The sequence below is a fragment of the Lathyrus oleraceus genome, chromosome 3 (genome assembly GCF_024323335.1).
Source record: "Lathyrus oleraceus cultivar Zhongwan6 chromosome 3, CAAS_Psat_ZW6_1.0, whole genome shotgun sequence".
Taxonomy (NCBI): Eukaryota; Viridiplantae; Streptophyta; class Magnoliopsida; order Fabales; family Fabaceae; genus Lathyrus; species Lathyrus oleraceus.
In genome coordinates, this window is record NC_066581.1 from 295,008,204 (window position 1) to 295,021,592 (window position 13,389).

Below are 13,389 nucleotides of genomic sequence, written 5' to 3' on the forward strand. Positions count from 1 at the left end.
ACATAAACAACAAAGGGGTGAGGATACACTCATAATATATAATGATGCAAAAATATGCAAGGGTAGCCTAAAGAAACATCAACAATTATTCAACATAATTCAACTTCATGCATCACCAAAGTATTATCAATCATCAACATCAACATAATCACTCAATAAATATGCAAGCAATGAATGCAAATGTACTCGATAACATGACTCAATAATGCATACGGTACCATTATGGATAACACATGCCCATCTCACTCCTGAATCCTCGTCATAGGACCAGAGCACACCAAATCACTACCATCACAATATGTAACCCTTCACTGATTCCCATATGGAACTACCTACTCGCTCCTGAATCCCCACCATAGGACCAGAGCACACCAAAATTGGACCGAAATATGTACACCCTGATACATGATTCACCATAAAATGCAATATCACCAGTTGATCACCATACAATCACCATGTAATCTCCATAATAAACAACAACGTCATTTTACATACAAATCAAGTGGATTAAATCCAAAACAAAATAATAACAACATCATTCACCTCCAAACAGTGGCCAACAGTAACCTAGACACAACACCACAAAAAAAAATCGAAACAATAAGTCAGTTCCAAGCCAATGAGCGAATGACACCCATCTTGGCAGCGTGACGAGTTGCCGATCACCAAGGTGACACCCGTCACCGTCCACGTCATCCCACACATCAAACATGTGACGACCGTCCCAACTAAACATACCTAAGGACCATGATGGTCTACCCGTCAGGCAGTTGACGCCCGTTAGCGCCTCCACATCGATAACGATTAAGGCGTCATTAGGGTGACGCCCGTCACCCTGAACCAGAACAGAAACTGTGTTTTCTGCAATGGAGTTCACATCAGAATTCTGATTTCACAATCCTTGACCCTAAATCAAACCAGAACAGCAAAGGAATTAACATCTAACATCAAAACAACAATCATCCACCAATTAATATGCAATTTTATCATTTAATCATGGATTTGACATGGTTTGTTCTTCAATTTTACAACAACATATGAACACACCTTCATAGAAATTTCATCAATAAGAACACCTAATTTCATGGTATAACAATGGACAAATTTCACATATCACATCACACATATACCACACAATTACATAATTAAACGATAATTCATCCAAAGGAATAAGAAGTAAAGAAAATCTAATGGGATTAAGGGTGTCCATCTACCCAAACATGCAATGTACATCCTATTAGGAGTAATATCTCCCCCCTACCTTAGATTTTTCCAGCAAAACTCCTTAAAGCTCCTTCAAAGGTTGTTCTCTTTATGCCCTAGCCCTTGCCTCTTTCTCTTTCACCAAAATTTTGTTTTACGTAGAAATTTCCTAAAACCCTATTACTAACCTTTTTATTAGTAACCTAATCTCCCTCAATTAGATACTTCCAACACTACCTTCACTTATCCTCTTATTTACCAACATGCCCTTCCCATCTCTAATTTTATTTTAATAAAAAATACTACTATTATTCTCTCTTATTTCTACTATTTTTATTTTCTTATTTATCCATCAAAATCTCCTTTTTTATTTATTTTAATAAATTAAATAAAAAGACTACTTCTAATTACTTTATAATCAATCTATCAAACACCTATTTCTCATCACATCCTACCAATATCATTACACCCCCATAACCACTAATTTTATTTTAATTAAAACACCAAATAATCAAATAAAATTTTAAATAATTAAATTAACTAATCAAATTTGGGGTGTTACAACTCTCCCCCACTTAAATAATTTTTACCTTCGAAAATTACCTAAAGAAAACAGAGTCGGTTACGACTTTCTCATTTGGCTCTCCAGCTCCCAAGTTATGCTTCCACCGGCTGGTCCTCCCCACACTACCTTCACCAAGGCAATCTCCTAACACGCAATTACTTCACTTCTCGATCCTCTAAAAAACACATAGTCTCCCTCTGGGAACTCCAGTGCTTTCCTCTTCTTGTCATGATAACTCTTTTGGAGAATCTACAAAGATTTCATCTTTTCTTGGATCATCTTAATCTTCTTAGATGTTTGCTTCATAATCTCCAGCCCAATCACCACACTCTCACCGGATTCATACTAACACATAGGTGTCCTACACCTCCTACCATATAACACCTCAAACGAAGTTATTCCAATACTCGAATAGAAATTGTTAGTGCAAGTGAACTCAATCAGCGATAAGTAGCTATCCCAAGCACCTCCTTGTTCTAGCACACAAGCCCTCAACAGATCCTCCAAGGATTGAATAGTCCTCTTTGTCTGACTATATGTCTGCGGATTATAAGCCAAACCCAATTCCAGCTTACTACCCAACGCTTCCTGCAAACTCTGCCATAACCTCAACGTGAACCCCAAATCTCTATCTGACATAATGCTCGATGAAATACTATGAAATCTAACAATCTTCTCAATATACAACTCAACTAACTTCTGCAAAGGATAACTGATCCTAATCGATACGACATGAGCCGATTTGGCCAGCCTATAAACAATCACCTAAATGGAATCACATACCTTCGTCGTGTTCGACAAGCTTATCACAAAATACATGGAAATTTTATCTCACTTCCACTTAGGAATACTCAATGGTTGCATCAGACCTAATAATTTCTAATTTTCAATCATTGACTTCTAACAAGTCAAACAAGCATAAACGAACTCGACTACTTCCATCTTCATTCCTGGCCACCAAAACAACTTCTTCAAGTCTTGATACATCTTAGTGGTAGTGAGATGAAAACTCAAACCACTCCTATGACCTTCCTTGAAAATACTCTTCTTAAGTTTTAGTACATCTGGTACACAAACCTTGTCTCTAAACCTCATCACACCATTCACATTGAATCTGAAATCACCTCATTTACCTAGATTAACTAACATTAGCCAATCAACCAATCCCACATCGATCTTCTAACCTTCTCTAATATCCTCAAGGATACCACTAGTCAACTTCAATGTGCCAAACTTTACACGGTTAGGAGACTCTTCACACACCAAACTCAGGTCTCTGGATTGCTCAATCAATTCCAATTATAGAACCATAAGCATAGACATATGTAACAATTTCCTGCTTAACGCATCATTTACCACATTTGATTTACTCAAATGGAAACTCAAGCCAAAATCACAATCCTTCATAAATTCGAGTCATCTCCTCTGCCTCATATTTAACTTCTTCTGATCGAATAAATGCTTCATATAACACCCTAAACCCCGGATCATGCAACCATGCCTGAGAACCCCTAGATCATGCTTTCCCTTGAAAGTTTGAGGTTTGTTTCTCGGAAACCTATACAAACCACGACCACATCCATCTGCTTGTTGATTCTGCTGCCCCATCGTATGGGCCAAAGCTTCCAATGCATCAGCGATAACACGATCGTTCCTTCCAATCATATCTCTTTATTCAAGCAAGTAACTGTTAGAAGAAACAATATGTTGACAAAGTTTAACTAAACTCATCACACAAAAGGAAGTAAATAGTTAACGAAATAATATCCGATTAGATTGACTATGCTTTGATACGACTATGTAACACCCTATGCCCCGGATAATAGGTTTTAAATAAAAATAATAGGAAAAATATGTTACTACATCATAAATACTTCATAAGTTATAAAACAACAGATGTTGCACAGCGGAAATTTATTTAGAAACACCATAAAACATGTCTGAATAAAACTGAATCAATACATCATAATCAAAATCTCATAATAGTTGGTTACAAACAAATCAAAGTAATGCAAATGAACGCCCTTATCCCCAGTGTTACAGATCAGAGCATTCTTACTCGAAAACTAGAATATACTGAAGATAAAAGTCTACTGAGAGGCAATAGCCATCTCACTGTAACAACGAACCTCAGTCCTACTAATCACATGCGCAAAACACACCATAAAACCAAGCAAACAAGAAAGGGGTGATAATATACTTACATTAGTAATAGTGTGATTTCAGCAACATAATGACATTAAAGAAACACAACAATCATACATAAATGATATATATCAATCAATTATAATCACAAACACACATCACAGCAAAATGCAATGCTATGATCCCCCAACTCCATCACCTATATGCATGTGGTACCAAAAATATATTGTGGAATTAGAGGAATGTCACTGATTTTACTCCACTAGTCCCTGGTCCTTCCCACCTAGATTAACGATCCCCACCAATGGATCTGAGGCTCGCCCCTGATCTTTTCCACCAAGACCAACGATCCCCGCCAATGGATCTGAGGCCACCAAAATTGACCGAAGTCTCACCTAAACTCCGAAACACATGAATACATGGTAATATGAATCACGAATATGCATTTCATGGACAAACATCATAATTCACCAAAATTATGTATAATAATACTCATAAACACCAAAACTATCCCAAAGGATATCACCAAAATAGGTTCCATTCACGAACCACAAATTATCCAATAAGGGCCACCCAAATTCAAATCACCTAAAATTTTGTTTATTGAACACTATATTCACTTTTCTTACACCCAAAATTATTTAGTTAATTATATTCCTAAAAGTGAGTTAAATATATTAATATTTTTATAATATTTTATCAAAAGTATATTTAATTATTTTAGGGCTATTTTATCACAATTTCAACTAAGAACAAAGATTTTGTTAGTTTTAGCTTTATTTATAAAAATTATTATTATTCACCTGAAAGATTATACAAAGCTTTGAAATTTATTATAATCAAAAGGTTAATCTTTATGGCATTGTCAAAGGTCTTTAAATACATAAAACAAAGAAACTCTAATGAGTCTTATGTGGTTTTAATCATAAACAAAATAAATAAATAAAACAAATAAAACATAAATTACTAAAATTTCAAAAAATAGTAAAACATTGTTTTCAGAACTTAAACGAGCTTAAACGACTTAAAAAAAAAATAATCACTGCATAGCAGTGAATTTGATTTCTGGGAAGATTCCCTTTCCGAAAAGATTTAATATGAGGTATTCTAACATCGGACGCTAAACTTGTGAAAAATTCTGTTGAATCGGTCTGAAACGCGACTTCTCATTCGATACGTGCAATCAACCCTCCTACCTCAGACTTTCCAAGTTTCCGCCTCCCAATGACAAATTCCCAAAAGTTATGATTTTACCCAAAAGATTAACTTTAGAGTTTTTACATAAAAAGTTATCGATTAAGTTATTTTTTTATGAAAAAAGGATTACCATTAACAAAACGATCAAAAAGGACAAAGATTGACAAAATAGAATTATCCGTATAAACATTTGTAGGATATTATCATATAGAATTGACCAAAGAGTTTTGGGAAAAACCAATTTGGTTAAATATTCGGGGATTGATACTTTTTTTCATATTATCCTGCGATTTAACATCAAAATTCAATTTTATTAACAAATCACCAAAAATGATTTTATCGATCCAAAATAATATCGATCACCAAAAGTGACCAAATGAGATTATCCCATTTGGGCATAGATATCGATAACATGACGCTGATGAGAGGGTAAGGGAATGATAACGCGAAAATGTATCGTATTTTTGACTTCATATGCATTGTTTTTTACTTGATTAACACTTATTATTACACAGTATTTTACGTTTATTGCAGGTATTTACCGAATAAAAGGTTTACAGCAAGGAAAATGGAAAATAGCAAAAAGGAAAGAAAAAGAGAAGAAAATGGAGAAAAATAGAGGTAATGGGCCACCACACCAAATGGGCTTGTGGCGCCCATCACCTAGAGGTGTGGCGCCCGCCACATGGACCAAAGGAGGTGGTGGCGCCCACCACCAAGCATAAAAAGATGTGGCACTCAGCCCTACAATTGTGGCGCTCGCCACGGAGTAAAGGACTAGGGTTGTGGCAACCACCACAATCTAGTCTTCCCTACTTTTCTCCATGATTCTAGCCACTACTCCACTCACCTTCGGCTACAAATTAGGGATGTGGAAAATATATAAAGAGGGAAGTTTCTACACGCCAGCTCTCTCACTCTTCTTCCAGTTTTCAATCTACAGATTATTTTTATTCAGAATTATTTTCTTTTAGTTTCGTAGGCAGTTTTTCCTACTTTGTAACAGTGATAGTTTCTCCACATCGGGGACTATTGCAATTTATTTTATGCATTTGAATTCAATTGTAACAGTTACTCATTGCCAAAGTATGCCGATATTATTTTAATCGAAGAATCAAGATTCAGTTCCAATTCTCAATTCGTAATCCAGATTTTATTTTGATTGCTATTTTATTTATTTATGCCTTATTGCATGTTTGATTTTCCAAATACCATGTCTGTTACCGGAACCATGCCCGGCTAAACCCTTAGGTATCGGTATGTAAAGACCTTCGAAACGACGGGATTCGTAGAAAACTGGTGTTAGTTTTTATAAAACTTATTTTTCCGATTTTTAGTTTCTTATTTTAATCAAACTGTTTTTCGTACGAGAGTACAAAACAAACTAAGGTTATGGTCAACAAGAACGAGAGTTTGAGATTTTAACTAGATAGCTGAAACTAGGCATTAATCCTAAACACAGCGAGAGCGCTTTAGGATTAATTAGACTTTATTCATATTCAAAAATTACTTTTAAATTCAAAATGAGACCGCGAGAGCCAAGCATTCTGGTTTAGGAGTATGGTCAGAGTCAATAAAAACGAGAGTGTGAGACTAAGTCCTTTCTATAAATAATTTCTACTGAAGAATATTTTGACCAATAAGATTACACCAACTATCTATCGGATCCCCGAAGGTTGATGCGTTACATACCGATATCCCATTTATCATATATCTTTATTAATCTTCTATTTACGTTATAGTTATTTCTCTTCATCCCTCCAATCTTAGAATGATCATCAACCTTAGATTTACATAGTAACATTAGATAACGATACGTTCGATTATTAGTCCTTGTGGGTTCAATAATCTTTAAAACTACGCGATAGGACTGTGCACTTACAGTCAAGATTCCCATAGACTTACTAAGTCGCGATCAAGTTTTTGGCGCCGTTGCCGGGGACTAATTTAGTCAATGTCGTAACTCCAGTGTTGCCCAGTATAGACTAAGGCAAACAATTCTTTTTCCCTTTCTACATTTGTCGAGTGTATGCCAAGTACTCACTCTCAAGGCGAGAAATTAAAGCTACAGTTCGACGAACCTGAGCGTTATCTTAGATTAGAACGCCGGATACGAGACTTGATATGGGAACATCGTATCAAGCTAAATCTTCCTGACCTTAACATCCCTTCTTCTGAATTAGTTATTTAACCAGAGATGGTCGAAGGAGTGCAAAACCGTCCTCTTAAGTACTATGTAATCCCTTCGCAGGATGAACCACATAACAGCATCGCTGCCCCTGCCATCGAGGCCAATAATTTTGAACTAAAACCTTCGTTGTTGTCAGCTGTACATCAAAACCAATTTTCAGGTAGTCCCACGGAAGACCCGAACCTACATTTGTCAATATTTTTGCAATACGCAGACACAGTGAAAGCCAATGGTGTCAGCCCATAAACTATAAGACTACGTCTTTTCCCATTTTCATTAAGAGATAGAGCTAGAGCTTGGTTCCAGTATCTACCATCCAACTCTGTCACTACGTGAACGAGTTGAAGAAAGTCTTCTTAGCCCGATATTTCCCACCTAGTAAGACGGCTATGCTAAGAGCCCAAATAAACGGGTTTAAACAAAAGGATAATGAATCACTTTTTAAATCTTGGGAGAAATACAAAGACATGATGAGGCTTTGTCCACATCACGGTCTAGAAGAATGGTTAATCATCCATACCTTTTACAACGGTCTCTTGTACAATACAAGATTGACAATAGACGCCGTTGCAGGTGGCGCACTGATGGATAAACCATACAATGAGGCCTATCAACTCATCGAAAGTATGGCCCAGAATCATTACCAATGGGGAAGCGAAAGAACCTCTGTAGAGAACCCTCAAACGAAGGGCGACATGTACGAATTAAATAGTCTTGACCATGTCAACGCCAAGGTAGATTCTCTTACTCAGAAGATAGACAGCTTGACCATAACACCAGCAACCTCCGTGGCTGCCGTAGCACCAAACTACGAGATATGCGGAGTTCAAGGGCATATTGCCCCAGAATGTCAACTCTTGACAGGAACCTCCATAGACCAGGTGAACTATGCTCAAGGAAACCCTTACTCAAACACCTATAACCCAGGTTGGAATAACTTTTCGTACAAAAATAATAATGTGTTGTATGCACCTAACCAAGCACCTGTTGTACCACCAGGATATCATAAAGCTACCAGAAATACTCAAAATGCTCCTAGGAAATCAAACTTAGAAATAATGATGGAAAACTTCATAGCTACCCAAGCCCAAACAAATAAGGATTTCCTAAATCAAAACATACACACTAGTGAGCAAATCAAGCAGTTAACAAACAAGGTAGACGCATTAGCCACCCACAACAAAATGTTGGAAACACAAATCTCGCAAGTGGCTCAACAACAAGCACATACTGCTGCTCCTGCAGGCACATTTCCTGGACAGCCACAACCAAACCCGAAAGGTCATGCAAATGCTATTGTACTACGAAGTGGGACAGAACTAAACGGACCGACCGACCCTAGAACTCAAAACCCATCCATGCATCAAGACTTCGGTAAGGTAACTGAGAAGGAAGACGAACAAGAGGAAGATAAAAACGAAAAGGTCGTAGAGGAAGAAGAACCTTATGTGCCTCCACCACCGTATAAACCCCCTATCCCTTATCCTCAAAGACTTGTTAAATCTAAAAGTTTAGGACAATTTAAAAAATTCGTAGAGCTTCTAAAACAATTGGATATCACAATACCCTTTACAGAAGCAATCACTCAAATGCCCTCATATGCTTATTTTCTCAAAGAAATCTTATCTAACAAGAAGAAGATAGAGGATAACGAAACCGTTACACTTACTACTGAGTGTAGCACCATAATACAAAATAATATGCCTCCTAAGCTGAAAGACCCAGGTAATTTCTCCATACCCTGTGTAATCGGAAAGTTTGTCATCGACAAAGCACTATGCGACTTAGGAGCCAGTATTAGTTTAATGCCCTTGTCCATATGCGAAAGGCTAAAAATGGGAGAACTAAGACCTACGAGGATGTCCGTACAACTTGCAGATCGTTCTGTTAAATTTCCCATAGGTATGCTAGAAAACGTTCCGATGCGCATAGGACAATTTTATATTCCTACTGATTTTATAATCATGGATATAAAAGAGGATTCTAACATCCCTATCATATTAGGAAGACTATTCCTAGCTACAACTGAAGCTATTATAAATGTTAAGAAAGGCAAGCTAACCTTTGAAGTTGGTGAGGAAAAAGTCGAATTCATTTTGACACAATTCCTAAAGGCATCAGCTATAGACTATACCTGTTGTCTACTAGATGTCATTGATGAATGCATAAGAGAGATGGAGAATGAACAAACATCATACTCCGAAATACTGAAAATTCCAAGGCCTCCTACTTTTGAAGATGAAAATTTAAGTAAGGAATACCAAGATGATAGCCTAAGCGAATGCCTAGCATTAACGCCCGATCATATGCCTTGCCCAAAGAAACCAGCCCTAGAACTTAAGATGTTACCCAAAAATCTAAGGTACGAATTCCTAGACACTGAATTTGAGCGACCTGTAATAGTAAATGCAGACTTAGGGCAGATAGAGACCGAAAAGCTTCTATACATTTTGAGAAAATACCCCACTGCTTTAGGCTACAATATCTCAGATCTAAAAGGAATAAGCTCTTCCATATTCATGCATCGCATAATGCTAAAGGAAGACAGTAAGACCTCTAGAGAACATCAAAGAAGGGTAAATCCCATTCTGAGTGATGTAGTAAAGAAAGAAGTGCAAAAACTGTTAGAAGTGGGTATTATCTACCCGATATCCGATAGTCAATGGGTCAGCCCAGTACATGTCGTACCAAAGAAGGGAGGCGTCATAGTTATGAATAATGAAAAAGGAGATTCTATAGCATAAAGAATGGTTACTGGAAGTAGAATATGTATTGATTATAGAAAATTAAACAAAGCCACTCAGAAGGATCATTTTCCTTTACCGTTTATCGATCAAATGCTTGAAAGATTGGCTAAGCATTCTCACTTCTGCTACCTAAACGGTTATTTGGGATTTTTCCAAATTCCTATTCATCCCGACGACCAAGAGAAAACGACATTCACATTCTCCTATGGTACATTCGCCTACCGACGAATGCCATTCGGACTGTGTAACGCTCCCGCAACATTCCAAAGATGCATGATGTCAATTTTTGCTGATTTCTTAGATGACCTCCAGCCTCCAAAAACCGTAAGAGAAATACAAAGCTTCTTAGGACACACCGGTTTCTACCGGTGATTCATTAAAGATTTCTCAAAAATCCCCAAACCACTGACTGGCCTATTGATGAAATACGCCGAATTCATCTTTGACGACAAATGCCTAGCGGCATTTGAACAACTGAAAACAGCTCTTATTACCGCACCTATCATGCAACCGCCCGATTGGAGATTACCCTTTGAAATCATGTGTGATGTTAGTGACTATGTTGTAGGCGCAACCTTAGGACAAAGAAGGGACAAGAAACTTCATGAAATATACTATGCAAGTAGAACCCTAGACCCTGCACAAATGAACTATGCCACCATAGAAAAGGAACTTTTAGCCGTAGTGTTTGCTATGGATAAATTCCGTTCCTACCTAGTAGGAGCAAAGATAATTATTTATACCGATCATGCTGCAATTAGGTACCTATTAAACAAAAAGGACACCAAACCAAGACTCCTAAGGTGGATCTTACTATTACAAGAGTTTGACCTAGAAATCAAGGATAAAAGGGGCACTGAAAACGTTGTGGCTGATCACTTGTTAAGAATGGAAGGTATTGAACCTGAACGAGTTCCTATAAACGATTTTCCGTATGAAAGACTCATAGCCCAACTGGAAAGAAATATAGCTAAAGACCCGTTAACCCATAAGGATACCAAAACAAACGAGGTAGTGGAAGCAATTTACACTAAACATGTACTACCATGGTACGCTGACTTCATCAACTACTTAGCAGCTAGGGTGCTTCTGCCAGACTTGACCTACCAAAAAAAGAAAAAATTCTTCCACGATCTTAAACATTAATATTGGGATGAGCCTCTACTTTTCAAAAGAGGCGCCGACGGCATTTTCAGTCAATGTGTCCCCGAGGATGAGGTAGAAAACGTAATCTCCCACTGTCATTTTGCTCCCTATGGAGGACATGAAAGCACCTCAAAGACTTGCTCTAAGATCTTGCAAGCCGACCTCTTTTGGCCCACTCTGTGGAAAGATGTCCACATCACGATCACAAATTGCGATCGGTGCCAACGCACTGGCAACATATCTAGACGCGACGAAATGCCGCTTAAAGGCATTTTGGAAGTAAAAGTCTTTGATGTTTGGGGAATTGATTTTATGGGACCTTTCCCATCTTCTTATGGTAATAAGTATATCTTTGTTGCGGTCCATTACGTATCAAAATGGATTGAGGCCATAGCCTCTCCAACGAATGACACACGAGTGGTAATTAGACTCTTTAAGCGTATAATCTTCCTTAGATTCGGAGTGCCGAGACTTATCATCAGTGATGGTGGCTCCCATTTTATTTCAAGGATTTTTGAAAAGTTATTACTGAATTAGGAGTCGGGCACCGCGTAGCAACACCCTATCATCCACAGACGAGTGGGCAAGTAGAAGTCTCAAACCGAGAAATTAAACAAATCTTAGAAAAGACGGTTGCCACCTCTAGGAAAGATTGGTCCTCCAAATTACCAGAAGCCCTGTGGGCATATAGGACAGCTTATAAGATCCCAATAGGAACCACACCTTTTAAGTTAGTTTATGGAAAATCATGTCATCTGCCAGTAGAATTAGAACATAAAGCATATTGGACCATTAAGACCCTTAATCTCAACTATACTGCCGCAGGCGAGAAAAGAATATTAGATATTCACGAACTAGAAGAACTTAGGCTAAATGCGTATGAGAATGCCCGAATCTATAAAGAAAGAACAAAAAAATGGCACGACAATCGCATATTAAGGAAAGAGTTTAACCAAGGCGACAAAGTACTCCTGTTTAACTCTCGCCTCAGACTCTTTCCCGGAAAACTTTGTTCTAGATGGTCCGGTCCCTTCGAAGTTACCAATATCTTTCTGAATGGAGCAATAGAGATAAAAGGAAAAACAAGCGAACCATTCATAGTAAACGACCAACGTTTGAAACATTACCAAAACATTGATAACAATGATTTCATTGCAAATCTTAAGCTTGCTGAGCCTCGCGCTCATTCAAAAGAATAACGCCTATCCTATTTCTGTCGAGCTTACGACAATAAACAAAGCGCTTGGTGGGAGACAACCCACACTCTGTCTTTAACTAATTAATTTCATCACAAAATTTTTAATTATTACTATTGCTTAATTTTCATTTCGTTGTTTTCTTCTTTATTTATTTCTCATAAAGTTAATCGTTACATTTCTGTATTATTGACCATTACTAACTTAATGCTATTATCTACTTGATTTTATCTAGCTACTGACTATCACAATGCAACAAGTAGATTACATGGATATAGTCTTCAGAGACAGAGCTCAATGGAGACGTTTTGAGACTCTATTTCAGAGAACCTTATACCCAGATGAACACACCATGACCAAATTAGGTATAAGAGACAGTGTTATGTTCCTAATTAACCAACTAGGCTGGGAAACCTTTGCTATCAAAAGAAAATTTAGTTCCATCAGTAGGTTGAATTTAGAATTCCTAAGCTCCCTAGTGTACCTGCCAAACCATGGTATGTGATTTAACAAAGGCCTAATCACCTTTAGGTTGTTTGATAAAGACTACCGCTACACCCATAGAGAAATGGCTGAACTCCTAGGATGTCCTAATGGCCCTGATACCTTTACTATTACCCAGGAAGACATACTTGTGGACCATCAATTAGACCTCTTTTGGGGTAGCATCACTGGAAACAACCATCCCGAGCCAGACCTTATGCAATCAGAGAACATCCATAACCCTGCCATTCGTTACTTCCATAAGATCCTAGCTCACACCTTGTTTGGAAAGGAACATAACAGAACCTTTGTGTCCAAAGACGAACTATTTATAATGTACTGTGCATCACATGCCCGACATGTTAACGCTGCTACACTCATGATAGCTAATCTGTACCGTATAACACAAGAAGACTATGGACCAATCTCAGTGGGAGGTTTAGTGACCATGATAGCACATGCAATGGGACTGCATATGCATTGCTTTTTACTTGATTAACACTTATTATTACGCAG

At 37.6% G+C, this 13,389-nt stretch overlaps 1 non-coding gene across 1 annotated transcript; it reads right to left on the reverse strand.

The window, feature by feature from the left end:
- Window positions 1-7,690: 7,690 nt before the first annotated feature.
- On the reverse strand, window positions 7,691-7,797 carry LOC127134182 (small nucleolar RNA R71). Its single transcript, XR_007807939.1, has one exon. It is a non-coding gene; the product is annotated as a small nucleolar RNA R71 (small nucleolar RNA).
- Between the last annotated feature and the right edge of the window lie 5,592 nt (window positions 7,798-13,389).